Source organism: Papio anubis, chromosome 1 (genome assembly GCF_008728515.1).
Source record: "Papio anubis isolate 15944 chromosome 1, Panubis1.0, whole genome shotgun sequence".
NCBI lineage: Eukaryota > Metazoa > Chordata > Mammalia > Primates > Cercopithecidae > Papio > Papio anubis.
This window is the reverse complement of record NC_044976.1, coordinates 124,049,482-124,070,732: the sequence shown is the minus strand read 5'-3', so window position 1 is coordinate 124,070,732 and position 21,251 is coordinate 124,049,482. Positions and strand designations below refer to the sequence as shown.

The 21,251-nt window shown below is 46.2% G+C and overlaps 1 protein-coding gene across 4 annotated transcripts in view; it reads left to right on the top strand.

Annotated features, from left to right (window-relative positions):
• The window catches only part of LOC108581530 (protein S100-A7), a 74,495-nt gene that overhangs the window by 28,125 nt on the left and 25,119 nt on the right, over window positions 1-21,251 (top strand). The gene's annotated exons all lie outside the window — the stretch shown is intronic.

Sequence of the window (21,251 nt, the reverse complement as noted above, 5' to 3'; positions counted from 1 at the left end):
TTTCTTTCTTTCTTTCTTTCTTTCTTTCTTTCTTTCTTTCTTTCTTTCTTTCTTTCTTTCTTTCTTTCTTTTTCTTTCTTTCCTTCCTTCCTTCCTTCCTTCCTTCCTTCCTTCCTTCCTTCCTTCCTTCGTTCGTTCTTTCTTTCTTCCTTTCTTTCTTTCTGGAGTCTCACTGTGTTGCCCACGAGGGAGTAGAGCAATCTCAGTTCACTGCAACCTCCGCCTCCCGGGTTCAAGTGATTCTCTGTCTCAGCCTCCTGAGTAGCTGGGATTACAGGCCCACACCACCAAGCCTGGCTAATTTTTGTATTTTTAGTAGAGATGGGATTTCACCATGTTGGCCAGGCTGGTCTTAAAGTCCTGACCTCAGGAGATCCACCCACCTCCGCCTCCCAAAGTGCTGAGATTACAAGTGTGAGCCACCGCACCTGGTCAGTTTCTCTTTTTCTCTGAAGTGAGTCTTAGTGCAGGAGTTTTTCCCCTCAAAATATCCTAAGACATCCCTTCAGGAGCCCCCACGTTGACACTATGTCATAGCAACATGTACCCTTGGTGACTCTCCCCTGCCTCACTGTTTGAGTCACTGTCCTCTGCCCACACTTGTACCACTGCTTTCTGCCAACACACACACAACTGGGGAAATGGAAAGATTAATATTGTATTAAGGTCATATTTCCCACTTGGCCCTGTAAATGACTCTGGGAGGTAGGTGGATTGGGCAGGTTGGGTTTACCCCTATTTTGCAGGTAAGGAAACAGAGGCTCAGGGAAGTGAAGAGCTGTGCCCACGCCTCAGGGATGGTGCCAGGGCTGAGATGGAAACCCAGGTGGTCTGGTGCCAGGCTGTGATGCAGTGCCACTGTGAGGCAGTGTGGCACTGCAGAAAGCAGCAGGGAGTTAGACTTTGACTTAGAAAGAGCAGCTAACTTCTTTGAGACTTAGTTTCATCAGCTGAAAAACTAGTGGTTTAGTCTGTTTTCTGTTGCTTTAGAATATCTGAAACTGGATAATTTATAAAGAAAAGGAATTTATTTCTTACAGTTCTGGAGACTGAGAAGTCCAAGGTCAAGGGGCTGCATCTGGTGAGGGCCTTCTTGCTGGTGGGGACTCCCCGCAGAGTCCTGAGGCAGCACAGAGCATCAGATGGTGTTGGGGCTGAGTGTGCTGGCTCAGGTTTCTCTTCCTCCTCTTATAAAGCCATCAATCCCACTCCCATGATCGCCCACTAATCCATTAATCCATTTATCCATGAATGGATTAGTGGATTTGTGGGGCCAGGGACCTCACGACCCAATCACCACGTACAGGCCTTATCTCCCAGTACTTCCACACTGAGGTTTACATTTCAACATGAGCTTTAGAGGGGCCAAATATTCAAGCCACAGTGATGGGATACAATATCTATCCTATAAAGCTGCCTTGAGTCTCAAAAGAGAGCATCCAATTTAAAAGGTACCTGGCCCACAGAGCGTGACACCATCACATTCTTGTGAAATGGCTCCTGAAGGTAAGGAGTAAGGCAAAATGTCTACACTACCCTACCCAGCCCGACAAACAGCAAACACAAGGAAATACAAATGCCCTGGGTCAGTGCTCTGCACTCTGTTCTCTCTTAGACTAGTTTCTCTGCAGCCTGTGAAAGTGTGGGAGGACACCTGGTAACTGAGCAGTAATTTCCACACTTGAGTGGGCACCGGGATCACCAGAGGGCTTGTTAGAACACAGATCTCTGGGTCCCTATCCCAGAGGTCCTAACACAAGCAGGTCTGTGGTGGCCTGAGACTGTATTTCTAGTAAGATCCCAGGTGCTGTTGTTGCTGCCGTTCTGGGGACCACATTTTGAGAACTGCTGTCCTACAGGGTCTGCTCCTGGGAGGGCCCAGAGACAGGGTGTGGGGATCCCTTTGTGTTTTCTCTCCCAACCGGGCTTCACTGAGTGGTTTCTGGAGCCCACTCTGCATCCAGGCAGCTGGACCAGCGTCACTGGCAGCTTTAGAGAACACGGTTAGTGAAGAACCAGAAAAAGCAGGTGTCACATTTTTGGTGTTTGAATTTTATTTTATTATTTATTTATTTATTTATTTATTTAATTTTTTCGATGGAGTCTCACTCTCTTGCCCAGGCTGGAGTGCAGTGCTGTGATCTCAGCTCACTGCAACCTCTGCCTCCCGGGTTCAAGCAATTCTTCTGCCTCAGCCTACTGAGTAGCTGGGATTACAGGCACGTGCCACCACACCCAGCTAATCTTTGTATTTTTAGTAGAGATGGAGTTTCACCATGTTGGCCAGGCTGGTCTCAACCTCCTGACCTCACGATCTGCCTGCCTTGGCCTCCCAAAGTGCTGGGATTATAGGTGTGAGTGACTGTGCCCGTCCTGGTGCTTGCATTTTAAAAAGCCAGGGTAGAGATGCCAGATAATAAAGATTTGGAAGCATATGTAAGCCTTCCTTAAGCCTTCTATTGTGGCCCCGGCCAGTCCATATGGGACAACTGGTGGGGGTAGGAGCTGAGAGCACTGGGCTTGCAGAACAGCTCTAGCACTGAGATGGCCCCTCCTAGTGCTGATCAGCGCCAGCAGGAGGAACACAGGGCCTGGACACTTCAATGAGCCTCCCATTCCACCCACCAAAGGCCCACACGGGTGGTGGGGCCTGGAAACCGAGGAAGGCAGTGGTGCATGGAAGGGGTAGTCTTCCATCCCCTCCCCCAATATGGGCAAGAAGGAGGTTCCTGGCTACACAGGGTTACTACCAAACACACAACAGATTGTAGGGCTTATTTTATTTTATATTTTAATTTGATTTTGGTGTTTGCCTTCCTATCTGTCTGTCACTGTAAGGAAGCCAGAGCCCTGAGCTCTTCCCTGCTCTTCCCAATCTTTCTGTATCTAACAAGAGAATAAAGGATCATCAGGCAGAAAGTAGACATACGAGAGAAGAAAGAGAAGACCAGGAGTGGTGCATGGCACATTCATTGTAACAATAAGAATAGCTCTTAACAGTGTCCATCAACATTGCTGGATGTCAGTCACAACAGGCATGGACAACAGATAAACAGCCACAACAAATCCCAACTTTCTCTAGAGCTGTAGCACCTACCGCATAGATTTTGTGTAGACCAAAAGGGCTTGCTGCAACCCAGGCAAAAATGTATGAAAACACAGATATGCCTAGACACTCTCAGGCAAAAGTAGTGAATCACAAGGAAAATAAAAAGATTGCCTATAAAAGAGCAATTCAAGTGAATCTCATATTTCTTAGAAGTTACAAGTGAGCAAAATCTTCAGTTTTTGAGGAAAGAAAAGGTTGTGCCTCAGAATTGCATAAATCTAATGAAGCAGCTAGCCATCTGTTAGGACACCAGAAAAATACCTCTAGATGTACAAAGGTCCCTAATATTCTCTTCTTGAAGTAAAGAATCATATTCTCTCTCTCTCTTTTTTTTTTTAGTTTGAGACAGAGTCTTGCTCTGTCGCCCAGGCTCCATTGCAGTGGCGCGATCTCGACTCACTGCAAGCTCTGCCTCCCGGGTTCCCGTCATTCTCCTGCCTCAGCCTCCCGAGCAGCTGGGACTACAGGTGCCCGCCACCACGCCCAGCTGATTTTTGTATTTTTAGTAGAAACAGGGTTTCACCATGTTAGCCAGGATGGTCTGGATCTCCTGACCTCGTGATCCACCCGCCTCGGCCTCCCAAAGTGCTGGGATTACAGGCGTGAGCCACCATGCCCAGCCTCATATTCTCTTCTTGAAGTAAATTACTTGAAGAAGTATTATCCCTGACCAAAAGATGAATAAAATTTTTAAGAATTCTGGAATAGTGACTTAGAATTCTTGATGGTAAACCAATAAAACTGGTTAAACATACTGTTAGATCTAAATAATTGAAATATAATAATAAAATTTACTGTAACCTTAAAAAATAATTATTTCAAGAAAAAATAAAATGAAAACACAACAATTAATTAGCAACAATCAGGCTGGGTCCTGTGGCTCACACCTGTAATTCCAGAACTTTGGAAGGCAGAGGCGGTCGGATCACCTGAGGTCAGGAGTTCAAGACCAGTCTGGCCAACATGGTGAAACCGTGTCTCTACTAAAATCTGGGTGTGGTGGTGGGCACCTGTAATTCCAGCTACTCGGGAGGCAGAGGCAGAGGCAGGAGAATCGCTTGAACTCGGGAAATGGAGGTTGCAGTGAGCCGAGATCGTACCATGCATTTCAGCCTGGGCGACAGAGCAAGACTCCCTCTCAAAAAAGGAAAAGAAAAAAAAAAAAAAAAAGAGCAACAAGCAGAGTTTAAGTCACAAGTCATATTGCTGGACACCAGTAAGTAGCAAATAGATTGAGAAAGAGTAAAAGTGTATTAATTTCCTCATTTTGCATGAGGAGAATAAAAGGATATACATTTATTCTTAATTTGCAAGATCAGAATAATATTTGTGAAAATGTTTTTGAAAATCTTTAAAATACATGCAGGGAAAATGGAGAGCAAAATATGTTTTACAAATAACCGGAGAGCATCTGATAAAACAAAATAGGACACATACAGTGAAAGCAGAAAGCAAAGAAAAGGGTGAGGAAGTATGAAAAAGAAAAAACAGGCTGGGTGCAGTGGCTCACACCTGTAATCCCAGCACTTTGGGAGGCCGAGGCGGGAGGATTGCTTGAGGCCAGGAGTTCAAGACCAGCCTGGCCAACATAGGGAGACTCCGTCTGTACAAAAAATAAAAAATTAGCTGGGTATGGTGGTGCGTGCCTATAGTTCCAGCTACTCAGAAGGCTGAAGCAGGAGGATCTCTTGAGCCCATGAGTCCTGAGCTGCAGTGCACTATGCCAATTAATTGGGTGTCCATGCTAAGTTTGACATCAATATGGTGACCTCCTGGGAGCAGGGGACAGCCAGGTTGCCTAAGGAAGGGTGAACTGGCCCAGGTTGGAAATGCAGCAGGTCAAAACTCCTGTGCTGATCAGTATTGGGATCACTCCTGCGAATAGCTACGGCACTCTAGCCTGGGCAACAGAGCAAGACCCGGGCTCTTAAGAAAAAGGAAAAAAAGAGAAAAGAATATCCACTATGCTCTGTTAACTTATATACAGGTAAGTTATATACTGTTACACATTGAATGATGCAAAATTGTATATACAGTACAATTCCAATTTTGTGTAAAAATGATAACTATTTCTCTAAACTTATGACAGCATTTCTCGTATTGCTTTCTGTAGAACGCCACTGTCTGTGAGATGTTTGTGAATAATCGTTCCAGAAAAAGGGATCTGGTAAAACAAGGCTAGGAAAATCTAAGCAAAACTATATAAAACCATTTCATTTTGTCAAGTCTTCTCAGTGCCTTATTGGATATTTTTTTCTATTTTGGCCACCCAACTCCTGGCCCCTCATCCTCCATGTATGGACTTCCTCGTCTCATCAGGCAGTGTCCATCTCCTATGGCTGAAGTGGACGATTCCAGTTCCTTACCTTTTCTCTTTCCTGGTGGCTTCACCAGTCAGATGGATGCACCTGTCTAGGAGCTGGAGCTGCGCTGGTTACCCCAGAAGCAGGGGTGGAGGGGAACACTTCCTGGCAGGGGCCGGCCACGTTTCTCAGTGCCCGTGCCATTCAGTGTTCAGAGTGACTATGCCAAGGTCCTCATCAGGCTGTTTCAGTGGTGTGATTTTGGCATTTCTTTTTGCGTAATTTTCCTTTGTTCTTGCCCACCTTCTAAACCCTAGTTCTCCAGTCTTCTTGAAGCTAGAATTATTTCAGTTATTTTTAGAATACTAGAATCTAGTGTTATTTAAGGAAAATTTTGTTCTGCTCAAATCAGTTTGAGGCAGTTTCTGCTCCTCGCATTTCTGAATATTGACAGATGCATTATTATGCTAATGTGTACTGTGAATTTCTAAAAGGGAGAAATTTTCCAAAGTTATTTGTCTGTGCTTTTTCCCTTTTCTTTTCTGAAAACTTATTAATCTCCTGTGAAATTAGTATGCTGTGAAACATAAACTTATGGCTCTGAAAACGTCTGGGAGGAAATACAACAAATGAAGCATAAAGGGTATTTCATTCCCAATAATGGTTAAGGACTTGTGTGTGTGTCTCCCTTCAGAGATCCCATTAAAGGGGGACTATAGACCCATCACAGCAGAGATAATATAAGGTGGATCAGACAGTGGGTAGGAGACTTAAACATTTCCCCAAGCTGGAAAGGCAAAGGAGGTGTGCTGGTGGATAAAACAGAGTGGAGGAAGCCTCAGAACAGAATATGATGCCTGCAAAGGCCTGGGGAGGAGGTGGGGCTGACCTACACTTGGGCACCCCAGAGAGATTTAGGGATGAGTTGACCATAGAGGGTGGAAGTGAGAAGGGACAGGCTATGCTAGGGTTAACTGAAAGTCTGTCCAGGCACCAGCTAGGGCAGTCAAACCCTTTTCCTCTCTTTCTTATCTGCTTGCAGAGCAATAGCTGCCTAGGTCCTGCTCTTCTTTAAAAAAATGAACACATACTCTGGCTCTTTTGCCTTGGCCCCCCAGAATAAAGCCTTCTCAGTTCCAGCATAAACAGCTGGTTCCTGTCAACTCACCCTCAAGTGAAGCTTGACAGGCCATATATGGTATTTTTTTTTTTTTTTTTTTTTTGAGTTGGGATCTCACTCTGTCACCCAGGCTAGAGTGCAGTGGTGTGATCATAGCTCACTGTAGCCTCAAGCTCCTGGGTTCAAGCAATCCTCCTGTCTTAGCTTCCCAAGTAGTGGGACTGCAGACATGTGCTTACATACCTGACCAATTAAAAAAATTATTTTTTAGAGATGGAGTCTTGCTATGTTGCCCAGGCTGGTCTTGAACTCCCAGGCTCAAGCAATCCTGCTGCCTTGGCCTCCCAAAATGCTGGAATTACAGATTTGAGCCACTGTGACTGTCCCATAAATGGTACTTCTAAGCAACCTTCTTATGCAGAGGAGAAACCGTTGGGAAAATAGATATACATTCACAATAGCACAGTAAACCCTGCATGAATGTAAGAGCTATTTAGAAAAACTAACATAATCTTTTATTCTTAATAAAAGGTTATTTTTATATAGCATATAATAGCATAAGCTAGATAGCTTAACAGCAGAAATGTACTTCTCATAGCTCCTGATGCTCCAAATCCAAGATCAAGGTACCAGCAGATTCAGTGTCTGGTCAGAGTCGGCTCCCTTGTTCGTAGATGGCAGTCTTTTCACTGTGTCCTCAAAGTGGACGGAGTAAAGGGACTCGCTGCAGTGTCTTTATAAGGACACTAATCCCATTCATGAGGGCTTTACCATCATGACCTAATCACCTCCCAGAGACCGCACCTACAAATACTATCATATTGGGGATTAGTTTTCAATATATGAATATTGGGGGCACAAACATTCAGTCTATAGCAAAAAGAAAAAAAAGAATTTTATTGACATGCTAGTAATATTATTCTGCAAGAGACAAGAGGTTGTAACTCTGGATCATTACAGAAAGAAGTGTCATCTTAGCTTTGTAGTAAACAATAACAATGTTTCATAATAATGTAAACACTACTTTCCGGTTTTTGATGATTTTTAACAGGTCTATAAACAAAGCCCCGGTGAAACCCCGTCTCTACTAAAAAGTACAAAAAAACTACCCAGGTGAGGTGGCGGGCGCCTGTAGTCCCAGCTACTCGGGAGGCTGAGGCAGGAGAATGGCGTAAACCCGGGAAGCGGAGCTTGCAGTGAGCTGAGATCCGGCCACTGCACTCCAGCCTGGGCGACAGAGCGAGACTCCGTCTCAAAAAAAACAAAAACAAAAACAAAAACAAAAAAAAACAAAGCCCAAAGACTTATTATGATTCCAGAACAGAATGTCAGTGTTTTACATGACAGTGTTTACATGACACGTAAACTTGTAACTGACAGAAGGTGAGAGGAGGAAGGTGAGGAGGGAGGTTGGAGGGAAACGGGGAGACACACATATCCTCTTCTAGTGTGGGGAGTTCAGAGGCACTGTCTGAAAACAAAGGGAGGCTTAGACTTATTATTAAAAGTTACAAAGGTAGTCAAGAGAAGAACTAAAATTATAATATAACTATCAAAACTGCGGAGGAGAATAGAGCAGAGTTGGGAAGTAGAACAAAAGAGAGTTGCATCCCTATCTTTCATTGTAGGCATTCCGCAGATAATGTCTAAAGACAATGCATTAAGTAATAGAAACATAAGCCACATTATTAGAGTGATGGGAGTACACCAAATAAGTGAACGAGAAATTGTTAAAATGATTGATTCTTTTGAGAAGAGGGACTGCAGGTAGGACAGGGAATACTAATTTTATTATTTTTATTTTTAATTGTTATTATTATTATTTTTTATTTTACTTTAAGTTCTGGGATACATGTGCAGAGTGTGCAGGTTTGTTACATAAGTATAACATAGGTATACATGTGCCATGGTGGTTTGCTGCACCTATCAACCTGTCATCTAGGTTTTAAGCCCCACATGCATTAGGTATTTGTCCTAAAGCTCTCCCTCCCTTTGTCCCCTACCCCCCAACAGGCCCGGGTGTGTGATGTTCCCCTCCGTGTGTCCATGTGTTCTCATTGTTGGACTCCCATTTATGAGTGAGAACATGCAGTGTTTGGTTTTCTGTTTCTGTGTTAGTTTGCTGAGAACAATGGCTTCCAGCTTCATCCATGTCCCTGCAAAGGACATGAACTCATTCTTTTTTTTTTTTTTTTTTTTTTTTTTTGAGACGGAGTCTCGCTCTGTCGCCCAGACTGGGGTGCAGTGGCCGGATCTCAGCTCACTGCAAGCTCCGCCTCCCGGGTTTACACCATTCTCCTGCCTCAGCCTCCCGAGTAGCTGGGACTACAGGCGCCCGCCACCTCGCCCGGCTAGTTTTTTGTATTTTTAGTAGAGACGGGGTTTCACCGTATTAGCCAGGATGGTCTCGATCTCCTGACCTCGTGATCCACCCGTCTCGGCCTCCCAAAGTGCTGGGATTACAGGCTTGAGCTACCGCGCCCGGCCGAACTCATTCTTTTTTATGGCTGCATAGCGGGAATACTAATTTCTTATTATAAACTTTTTTGAACTATTTGACTTTAAAAAAGCTATGTACATGCATTAATTAGATAAAAATATAAAAATAATGGAAGATGCATTATAACATAAAAAAATAATTTGGAACATAATGGATAGTTCTTATTTTCTAATTTACATGCTTTTGTATAGTCCACATTTTCTGTAACGAAGATGGATTTTTCTCATTAATAAATAAAAATAAGATAAGAAAAAGAAAAATTAACAATGACTTCTTAGTTCTCAGACCATCAACTCTAAGAGGGCAAGAATCCTGTCTGTCTTGTTTATCTTTGTCTTTCCAGTGCCCAGGGCAGCCTGGCCCCGGCAGGTGCTAAGTGGATTGAATGTAGGAAGATAGACCCTGGGAGAGAAACATTTGGGGGCAAGGGAGGCAGAGGTGGGCTTCACCTCATCTGAGTTGGCTGGAGTCTTGGCCCGTCCCTGGTGGTCTCTCAGAGCTTCCCTGCTCCAGAGTGCTCTGAGGCTTGGATCCTCTGAGCTGGGTTTGGGGCCTTAGTTCTTGCTGAAGATTCCTTGTGTCCACATCTGCCTTGGCCTGTGCTGTCTCGCCCCTGCTGTTGTCTGGGGAGCCCAGAGGTTGTAGGATGAGGTGATGGGGTGAGTGTGGGCTGAGGCACAGGCCACTGGGGTAATACCTGCCATGGGTCCTGGGGAGGGATGAGGTCACAGCCTGCTGTTCTGGGAGGCGGGTGGGGAAGCCAGACCAGCTGGCAGAGAATCTTATGTGTTCTGCATTTTAAGGATGGGATTAATCTCTGGGAAAAATCCAACATACCTTGGGAGTGGATTCGGTTTGTCTCAGGGCGGTTCGGAACAGGTGTGACCCCAGGCAAATGTCCCCTGGGGCCAGCCTGTCCTCCCCAGCTGGGTGTTCACCTACCATGCTAGCCCTTGCTTGTTGTTGCTTCGCTCCAGTAGCTTTCCCTCAGCTGGCCCGAGGGACTCAGAACGACAGCCTGTGGCCCTAACCACAGAGTGACCTCTAGGGAGCTCCCATTTCGGGGGAAAACCACCCGCGACCACAGGAGCTGCCGGTCTCACGGTAAGGATGAGGCATCATGTAGCTTCCCCCTGCGTGGGTCACAGTGACCCCAACACTGATCCCCTCTCTTTCCCTTGCAGTCTGGTGGCAGAAAGTCAATGATGTGTCCCCTGGCCTCCTGGGAGCAGTGGTTGGGTGAGGGGTGACACCAGTACTCTTATTTTAGAAAGTGGGTGTGACCGGGGGAGGGTCTCGGAGTAGACCTAGGCCATTGCCAAGATTGGCCAGCAGGGGGCGAAGTAGACCTTAGCAGGAGAGGGCAGGCAGCGGAAGGAGGGAAAAGGGAGGAGATGGTTTGATGGAAGAGGGCTCTCAGAAGGAAGGTGGGGAGGAGCTTGGTGGCAGCTGGGAAGGTGCCACCCTGCTTCATACCTTGGCTTTGGCAGGGGAGGTCTGCATGGTCTTCATGAGGAGAGAGAAAATAATTACAGAGACACTGGAATGGTTGAGCTGCAGAATTTACCAAACCAGGGACCTCTTATGTCTAGGTTCTCATTATATGAAATAACAATCCTCTATTTATAATCCACTTTAAATCAAGTATTCTACTTTTTTTTTTTTTTTTTTTTTTGCAGTCAAAAGGCTCCCAAGTATTGCAAATTGCCTCTTCCAAGACTAATTATGGAGGAACACTCAATCTCCAGCTCCTCTCTTTGTTGCTGAAATCAGACATCATCCATGCCAGGGCTCTGCTCACCAGAAGCTCAGCCTCGCCTTACCCGCCTAGGGGTGGGGGGGTTGACTTTTCCTTCACCTCCATGCCCCTTAGTTGCACTTGGTTTTCAGGAAGACGCTCCTCCTCTGGTGCGTTCTGAATTTTCTCTAACCTCAGGAAAATCTAGTGGCTTTCCTTTTTAGATGGAAATGATTCTTCCCTGAGAATCTCCCTTCCTAGTATTTAACAACATCATCTACATTCATGAATGCTTTGATGCTTTTCATCTGTATTGTTTTGTGTTGGGTGGAAATTGAGGTAAGGGTAGAATTTTGCATGTGGCTCAAGGTATAGGCCAGATATGTCATGCATGAATACAGGCTCCATAGGCAGAAATGAGCCCCAGAATATACAGACTCCTGTAATTTGTGGGAATCTTGGCGAGGGCTTTGGACATATGTGGGGGGTGCAGGGTGGAATCAGGGCAGGGTGGTGGTAGTTATGAACAGAGAGGCCCCTGCTGACATGTAGGTATCAAATGCAGTTCAGAATTTTTAATTTATAGATGCCAGTAGAGAAGACTATATAAAGATTTATATTTTGGAGGTAGATGTAGAAAAGCTTGAAGTGGCCAGAAATAGTGTCTGTGGTGCAGATAGCAGAGATGATACCCTAAGACTTGTGAACAGCAGTCACCAAAAGCTGCCCTTTGTTGTTAAAGATGTTAGCTGTGGTTTATGAGATGTGCTGCTTTGGATGATGGAAGATCAGGCCTGTGTTGGTGTGGTAATGGAAAACACGTTGTTCCACAAATAAAGTCTTTGTGAACATGTCCTTCTTTGATTCAGAATTGAGGCAGGCAGAGCCTGCTCCCATGGGCTGAGAATTTGCAAGCCAGGGTGGCCTTATATCACCCATGTGCTCTGGGGCCATGACCTCAAGAGTAGAGTCCTGGTTTTTGTTACATGAAACAAACATTTATGGTAGTTAAATGATGATGACTGTGTAATTACCAGGCTAGGTAAAGTGATGGAGGAAATACAATCTCAAGCATTTGTGGAAGGAAGAGGGCAGCAGGGTTGCTGCGGTTAGGGAGTCTTCACAGAGCAAGCAGGACTTGACAGGACTTGATCTGGGCTCGGAAGGTGGCCACCGTGAGACCTGTCAGACCGGAGCAGACTGTGCTACAGCTGCTGGGAAGGAACATGCCTGGGGTGGGCTGTGGAGGGCCTCACACACAAGGGTGGGAGGGGTTATAATTGGTATGCTGATTTAATAGAGAGGAGGAAGTCACAGAAGGAAGAGGTCACATACCTGGATATTTAGAAAATAGTAGAGGGGGCTGGGCGTGGTGGCTTCCGCCTGTAATCCCAGCACTTTAGGCCGAGGTGGGCAGATCACTTGAGGTCAGGAGTTCCAGACAAGCCTGGCCAACATGGTGAAATCCTGTCTCTACTAAAAATACAAAAATTAGCTGGGTGTGGTGGCGGGCGCCTGTAGTCCCAGCCGCTGAGGAGGCTAAGGCAGGAGACTTGCTTGAACCTGGTGAGCAGAGGTTGCAGTGAGCCGAGATGGCACCTCCGCACTCCAGCCTGGGTGACAGAGTGAAACTCCATTTCAAACGAAAAAAAAAAAAGAAAAAGAAAAAAAAAGAAAATGGTAGAGGTGTCACACCAAGCTACATCAGTGGAAAAAGCCAAGTGGAGTAACTCAAGTATCGTCTTTCTCCACCTTCTCACCCCCAAAACTTCCCATGGGAGTTTCATTATCTGACTCCATGCTCCATTTTCCATATATTTGCTCAATCCCTTCTTTTCCTAGCGAGACAAGCAGGAGGCAGGAGTTCAGCCCAAGTGGACCCCTTGGCCAGAGAGTGTCTGGTTGGGACTTATGGTTTACGTCCAATTTCTGGGTGGCATCAAAGAGGGTAGCTGGAGATTGAGTGTCCCTTCATTATTCTTGGAATTGGAAATTCCAAGATTAGTGGAATAGGAATTCCAAGAATATTGAATATTATTCTTGGAATAGGAATAGTCTTAGAAAAGGAAATTTGTGCCATTTGAGATCCTTCCAGTTGCAAATAATTAAAACAACTGTTTAAAGTGGATTATAACTAGAGGTTTATTATCTCATATAATGAGAAATCTAGAGATAAGAGATCCCTGCAGCTCAACCATTCCAGTTGCTCTGTAATTCTTTTCTCTCTTCTTGAGAAGCAATAAGCACAGCTCCTTCCATGACAACATTCAAAGTAAATAGGGGTGGGCGCAGTGGCTCATGCCTGTAATCCCAGCACTTTGGGAGGCCAAGGCAGGTGGATTGCTTGAGATCAGGAGTTCGAGACCAGCCTGACCAACATGGTGAGGTCCTGTCTCTACTAAAAATACAAAAAATTAGCTGGGTGTGGTGGTGCACGCCTGTAGTCCTAGCTACTCAGGGGGCTGAGGCAGGAGAATCACTTGAACTCGGGAGGAGGAGGTTGCAGTGAGCCGAGATAGTGCCACTGCACTCCAGCCTGGGCAACAGAGCAAGACTCTGTCTCAAAACAAAAAAACAAAAAAACAAAAAAACACCAAACCGAAACAAAAACAAAGTAAATAGGAAGTGCAGGGAACTTTTTTTTTCTCCCAAAACTTTTTTTTTGTTTTGTTTCGGAGAAAGGCAGAAAATCTTTCTCATAAACTCTCCAGACGACATCTCCTTCATATCACCAGCCAGAACTAGGTCCCGTCTAGGCCACTTAGCTGCACAGGAGGCTTGGAGAACAAGTCTTTGGCATTGTCGGCCTTGGTTGCAGAAGGTGTGGTCTGCCAGCAAGAAGGAAGGAGAGGGGACTGGTGGATGGTTGGTGACCAGCAGTGACTGCTGCAAGCCCAAGGAACAGAGGGGTGGCAGAATTACTACAGAGGAAGAGCAAGAAGACCAAGTCCTTGGGGCTTGCAGGGGAGAGAGGAGTCAAGCTCTTGGGTTTAAGAATGCCTGTGTGCTGGGTTCAAGGTGCACTGTAGACTGAATGCTTTGGCTTTGTGCGAGGGACTCCCCACGGCACCCGTGCTAGCGTTTACTTAGACGGTGAGACCAAAGCCACCTCAGTCTCTGTTTTTCCTCCTGCAGTTTCAACCACGAGGACTCACCTTGAATCCACAGGGTGGAGGCTGGCATTGTCTCCTGGGCAACATATTCCTTCTTCCTCTATGAGGAAAACCTCCCCAGAGGCCGGACACTCCTGGGAGTGGGTAGAAATGAAGACCCAGGAAGGGGGAGAGACCGGAACTCATCTCTTTCTCTTGAACTTCCAGGTCTGAACTCCCTGCCCTTAGCAGTGGGAGGAAAGGGCTGCAGAAGGGCAATGGCAGATGTCTGCCTGATGGGGAAGAAGCAGCCCCAGCTTGGGGAGTTCCCGTCTTTGTGAGGGGCAGTGCTCTGACCAGGCTAGGCTGGAATCAGGGGCTGACTGTGAGGGGCTTTGTGGGTGGGGACTCTTGGCAGAGCGGAGGGATCAGGAGTGCTGAGTGTTGGGGGAGGGGGAGGGCTGGGAAGGGATTCAATGAAAGACTTATGGGCCCCTGGGCCAGAGATGGGGTTCTTCAGACATGCTTAGGGCTGATGGTGGGGTTTCCTGGACCTCCCACCCCAAGAAAACTGAGGAGGCTTCAGTGCCTCCCTCTCCTATCTTGTGTGTCACACTCTGTGGCTTGCCAACCACGACTGTCGGCGGATTGCATAGGTGTTTCCTCTGTCAGAAGTCAGTGGAGTCCTCCATTTCTTCAAAGAAGGCATGAGTGCCTACCTTAGGGATCTGGAGCTCTGAGTTAAGTCTCCTTCAGTTCTTCACCAGCCCTGCGGCTTGGGCAAGCCACTTCACCTCTCCCAGTCTTGTTTTCGTCATCTATGAAACAGCAGCACTGTGGGGACAGATTGACTGCTGTGTGATCACAGCTCAGCCTCTGTTAGCCTCTGTTAGCTCTGTGTCTTCAGACAAATTAACTTCTTTGGTTTGCTTGCAGAGGTTTTGTCTAGAATTTTCAATCATTCACTTCCAGATGAGTTTTGCACTTACTTTTGCCAGGTGCAGGATCTAACAGCAGCAGCAGCAACAGTGAAAAATCGAAGCAAAAGGGACAATGTCTCATTTCATCATTAGGAGGGATTCACATTACATCGTGAGGTTGGCTGGGGCTCAAATGAAGTCACCATTCTGATTGCTGTCATAAAAACTAAATGGGATAAAGAGGGTTTTGTAATCTGCGAAGGCTACCAGGACAGACGTAGGGATGAATCAATCCCTGGGAAGGAAGCCCAGATGGTGGCTTTTCAGACTTGACAACAGGCGGCGGCTCCCGCCCTCAGGGTGGGACTCTTGGATGGGCCTTGTCCAGCTCCAGGACCAGGTAGACCTGGAGGGGCCTTTCCTCCCAGGGAAAGGAAGTGGCATGCATCCAGAGTTCCCAAAGTGGCGATTCCATTTACCCTGCTCAGTGTTTGACTCTCTCATCTTCCTGGTTGAGACTGGAGGAATGATGGTGGGTGAGGAATTCGGGAAAGCCACTTTCATCCCTCCTTTTGCAGTGAGCTTGGCCCAATCCCACTTGTCCAGGAGTGTTCTGTACCTCCCCACCTCAGGGCTCAGGAGGAAAAGGCCACTATATGGCTTTAATTTTAGGATTGAGATAGAACTTTAATAAATTTGAAGGTTCAGTGTTAGAGCCTTCAAGTTTTGCAGTTTCATGGCAGTGGTTGAATGTTCCCATTCGTGCCCTTGAATTCTGATTGTGATTCGTACTGTTGTCCCCACCACTCCACTGCCACTACCACCGCCACTCCACTGCCACTGCCACCGCCACTCCACTGCCACCGCCACTGCCACCCCACTGCCATTGCCACCACCACCGCCAATCCACTGCCACCGCCACCGCCACCGCCACCGCCAATCCACTGCCACTGCCACCGCCACTCCACTGCCACTGCCACCGCCAATCCACTGCCATGCCACCGCCAGTCCACTGCCACTGCCACTGCCACCCAATTGCCACCGCCACTGCCACCGCCACTCCACTGCCACTGCCACCGCCACTTCTGCTATTGTAGGGTCACAGCTCACAAGGTGGGTAGCGTAAGACATAAAAATAAACAGGTTTAAGCTAGGTGTCAGAGTCCAGCAATTAAGGGCAAGGATTCTAGAGCCAGACTGCCTGAGTTCAAATCCAGGTGTGACCATTTACTGCCTGTGTGATCTTGGGCAAATTATGTAATCCTACAGTGCCTCAGCTTTCACATCTGTAAAGTGGGGGTGATAATAGTAGTTCCTAACTCTTAAATGTGTTGTAATGATTAAATACATTCATAGATATAAAGCTCCCCCCCCCCCGGTTTTTTTTGAGATGGAGTCTCACTCTATTGCCCAGGCTGGAGTGCAGTGGTGCGATCTTGAGTCACTGCAACCTCTGCCTCCCGGGTTCAAGTGATTCTCCTGCCTCAGCCTTCCAAGTAGCTGGGATTACAGGTGCCCGACACTGTGCCTGGGTAATTTTTTGTATTTTTAGTAGAGATGGGGTTTCACCATGTTGGCCAAGTTGGTCTCGAACTCCTGACCTCAGGTGATCCGCCCACCTCAGCCTCCCAAAGTGCTGGGATTACAGGCATGAGCCACCACGCCCAGCCTGAATATTTTTTATTCCATTTTACAAGCAGAGAAACTGAGGTTCAGAGATGTAACTTGTCACATCCACATAGCTAGGAAGTAGAGGAACCAGGTTCAAACCTGTGATTTTTGGCCCCCAAGGCTAGTGCTCTTCACCACGGGTTTATACACAGCAGCCTCCACAACTGTGTTTTTTGTTTTGTTTTGTTTTTTTTTTTTAGCACAAGGGCAGTGTCTCACATATCTTTCCAGCACACACAGGCCTTGCCTCATGAGCCTGGCACTTGGCACATGTGATTTTAATATGATAAAGACTCTGGTATGTCTGGCCTTCCTTCCAGGGTGTGCCCACTTTCCAGAGCTTTCTAATTTGTGTTTATTTGTGTTTTTCATACCGTGTTCAAGCCCTTGTATGAGGAAGCCAGCCCTGTCTGGATTTCCTTCCTGGTGACTCCAGGGCAAGTAGTAGTGCAGGAGACTCAGGGAGGAGGGTGCTGGAGGGGAGTGCCATCTACCCAGACAGATGTCAGCTTGGTCTCTCACTCCCAGTCATTAGCTCAGATGCTCTTGGTATTCTGAGTGGTTAGCACTTGGATAAGGGCAAAGACCCTCATTTTTTTTTTTCTTGGTATTAAAAAGTTCAAAAAAGTCGATATATCATGGCTGACTCTGCGCATGCTGCCTGTGAGTTAGCCCTGCTCTGCAAGGAGCAGTGCTGGTCATTAAAGATTGCTGTCTGACACCACCGGCTCACCAAAGAGTTAAAAAAGATTGATATATCCTGGTTGTACATATTTTTAGGGTACATGTAACATTTTGATACATGTATATAATGTTTAATGATCAAATCAGGCTAATTGGAATATTCATTACCTCAAATACTTATCTTTTGTGTTAGAAACAGTACAATTCTTCTTTTCTAGCTATTTTCACATTTACAATAAATTATTGTTGGTATAATTTCCCTGTTGTATTATCTAGTACTATCAAATACTAGAACTTAGTATCTAGAACTTGTCAAACCACTAGAACTTATCAAATACTAGAACTTATTCCTTCTATGTAACTGTATTCTGTATTCCTTCTATATAACCCTTTATATATTTCTTTTCATTCCCCGCTGCCTCTCCCCTCCCCAGTAATTGAATTCCCATTCAATTTCTTTTTATTCGCCTCTCCCTCTCCCCTTCCCAGGCTTTGGTAAGACCCCCATTCTTTAGATGATATTTACTTACTTCTTGCTCCATTTCAGAGACAGAGAAGAAGACAATGGCCTCAATAAGATATACACAAGATGATCTTCTAGGCAGTAATACCAGTGACCATGGCAGAGAGGACTTGACTGGACTTGTGTTTCATGCAATGCAAGAAAAGCAGGCAGAGCAAAAGAGAATCCACACTCCCCCACATCCCCTGCAATATAACAAATAACACAAGGAATGCCTGATTACCCACCAGCTTAAGATAGAAACCATCACCAAAGACCTAAATGTAAGAGCAAAAACTATGAAACTCTTAAAAAACAGGGGAAAAGCTTAACAATGTTAGATTTGGCAATAAGTTCTTGGATACTGGTGGAAGGATTGCTTGAGCCTGGTAGGCAGAGATTCCAGTGAGCTGAGATCCCACCACTGCAAAAAAAAAAAAAAAAAAAAAAAAAAAAAAAAAAAAAAAAAAAAAAAAAAAAAAAAAAAAAAAAAAAAAAAAAGACAAAAAACAAAGAAAGAAAGAAAAAGAGAAAAAGAAACAGAAACAGGGTCCCACTCTGCTGCCCAGGCTGGAGTGCAGTGGCAGGATCATGACTCACCATAGCTTCAACCTCCTGGGCTCAGGTGATCCTCCCACCTCAGCTTCCCAAGTAACTGGGACCTCAGGTGCATACCACCACACCTGGCTAAATTTATTTATTTATTTTGCAGAGGTGAAATCTCACTATGTTGCCCAGGCTGGTTTCAAACTCCTGGGCTTAATTGATCCTCCTACCTCAGCTTCTCAAAATGCTAGAATGCCTGGCCCATTTTAAAGTTTTTTTTTTTTCTTTTTTTTTTTTTGAGACGGAGTTCCGCTCTTGTCGCCCAGGCTGCAGCCCAATGGCCCACTCTCGCTTCACTGCCACATCTGCCTCCCAGGTTTCAAGCTATTCTCCCGTCTCAGCCTCCCAAGTAGCTGGGATTACAGGCATGTGCCACTAGGCCAGACTAATTTTTGTATTTCTAGTAGAGAGTTGGTTTCACCATGTTGGCCAGGCTGGTCTTGAACTCCTGACCTCTGCCTGCCTCCACCTCCCAAAGTGCTGGGATTACAGGCATGAGCCACCGTGCCTGGCCTAAAGTTTTTTTTTTTAAATTAAGTTTTTAACTCTTTTTTTTTTTTTTTGCATATTATGTGATGTAGAATGAAATCTAAATCTGTTTTTTATTTATATGGATAATTAATTATCCCAGTATCACTTACTGACTCGGCTGTCATTTCCCACTGCTTTGTAATCTCCCCACCCCCTGCCTCAGTGCCTCACTCAATGCCCACCTGTCTCACAGATCATGTTTCCATTTATGTACGGGCCTAATTCTAGGATGTCTGCTTTGTTCTGCTTTTCTAGCTCTATGCCTTCACTTCCATGTCTTGGTGTTCACTGCTTTACCATAAGTCTTCTGTCTGGTAGGCCACATCCACGATCTTGTTCATCTTCAAAATTATCTAGGCTCTTCCAGATACATTTCAGAACTGGTGTATTTTGCTGGGTTGATTCCTAGACATTTCAATTGTTTGTTCTATAACAAATGGTGTTGTTAACTTTTTTTACTAACTGTTGCTACTATATAGGACTACAACTGACTTGTGTAGACCTAAACATTGCAGGTGCTGCGCTTGTGTCTGCCAAGTTTGAAGGAGGCAGATCGTGGAGCTGCTGAGTGCCTCTGCTCTCCGAGGTGGCAATGCAATGGCTGGAGGAATGGAAGTCTGAGTGGCTGCTTTTGGCTAGGAATGGCAATGTGAGGAAGGACAAAGGGGACAGGAAGAATGATGTAGCAGTGAGGGAACTGGAAAGGGAACTGGATGAGAGAGCTGAAGAGATTTTTGTGTTGAGGCAGAAGGTTTAGGGAGAGGAAATGTCTCTGGTGAAAATTTCTGGGAAGATTTCTGTACAGTGCTTTGGTTAAATCCTGTGGTTGAGTCCTTTAAAAAATCCTACAGTTACCTCTGTAGTCAGATTTGTAAATCCTTTGACTGTGACTACACACAAATCTATGCCAAGTTGATGAGGTGAGGTGGCAGGGTGGTGGAGGGGAGAGTCCCAGTACGTTAATTGGATTAGACCTGGCACTGAGTAGCTCACCAGTGATTGTTAACTGAATGATCACATCCGCATTAGCTCTTGCGTGGGTGCCAGAGACAGTCCTGCAGGGCGCTGCACTTAGTGGACGGGGTTTGGTAGACCTTGGCTTGGAAAATGGGGAGCTGGCTTACCTCTTCCTTTCCAGACCATTTTAAAATATCCAGAAGTAGCCTGTAATTGGGTAATGTGAGGCAGTGTATGCAAGGTCAGCACGCAGGAAGGCCTAAACATATAATGATTCCTATTCTCTCCCTTGTGCTTCCTTGAGAGTCACTGCAGAGGAAACCAGAAGGATGGCTTTGGAGGAGGCTTGCTGTTTCAGGCATGATCTCTCTGGACCCACAGCAGATCTCACTGAGGCCACGGCTGCTGTCGGTTCCACCAGAGCCTTGGGGGTTGGAACTCAGGTCCAGCCCCACATCGGAAGCCAGGTGGAACCCCTTTTAATTTCCGGCTTGGCAGCATTTTAAAGCTGTGCCCTCCTTTCCAACCCTCAATCCCTGAGGGGCTAGGATGGAGGTACACCATCGTCTCCTTCCCTCTGCATGCTCAAGATCCCCTGGGCTGGAAAGAGGTGGGGAGGCCCTCACGGGGGCCCCCAGCCTTCATAGGGAGACTGAGGCTTGGCCTTGAATAAGCTGCCAGCTGAGCAGGGACACAGTCCTTCTTTTAGGGACCACCCAGGTGAGGGGAGAAAGCTCTGGCCCTCAGAGGGGATCTAGTTTCAGAGGAAAACACAGCCTCTGCGGAGAAGGAAGTTAAGGATTTTGAGACAGAAAGATCACCCTGGATTATTGGGATGGACCTAAGATAGCTACAGAGGTCCCTGCCAGGGCAAGAGGGAGCAGGGAGAGTCAGAGAAGGGAGTGTGATGGCACAAGCAAAGGTCAGAGTGATGTGGTTGCCAGCTGGGGAGTCACAGTTAAGAGATTGTCACTGAGTACCCCCATTTTCTAAGAGATGGTTTAATTTTTTAAAAATTTATTTTCTCTTCTTCTTACCTCCTGCTCCCCACTTCTGATTTAGCCCTTTAGAAATTCAGATATAGCCTTTTAACTCTCCCTTTCACCAGATGCTCCCTGCAGGGCAAGATGTAACCCCTTTGAATAGAACCTCTTGGAATGGGACTCCATGGAAACAACCTGGCCAGCAGATCTCGGGTGTTGCGGGTGTTGCTCGAGGCAGCAGCTCTCTGAGATGGGAGTGGTGTGGGAGCTGAGTCAGGGGAAGAGCTCCCCCAGGGGCAGAGTTTGGGATGGGGAGAGGGGGATCAACAAGATGCAGATGGCTTGAGCAAGGCCTGGGTGGGAGATGGAATGCAGAGGGGAGAGAGGCTGAGACGGAACTGTACACCGGCAGATTGCTCCAAGGTGAATTTAAGCAGTAAGATCACAAAATTTGCTTTGCATTGGTGCCAGCATCCATGGGCTAACCCTTCACCAGAACCCATCCCAATTAGGGCTGTGCCTATGGCAAGGCAGG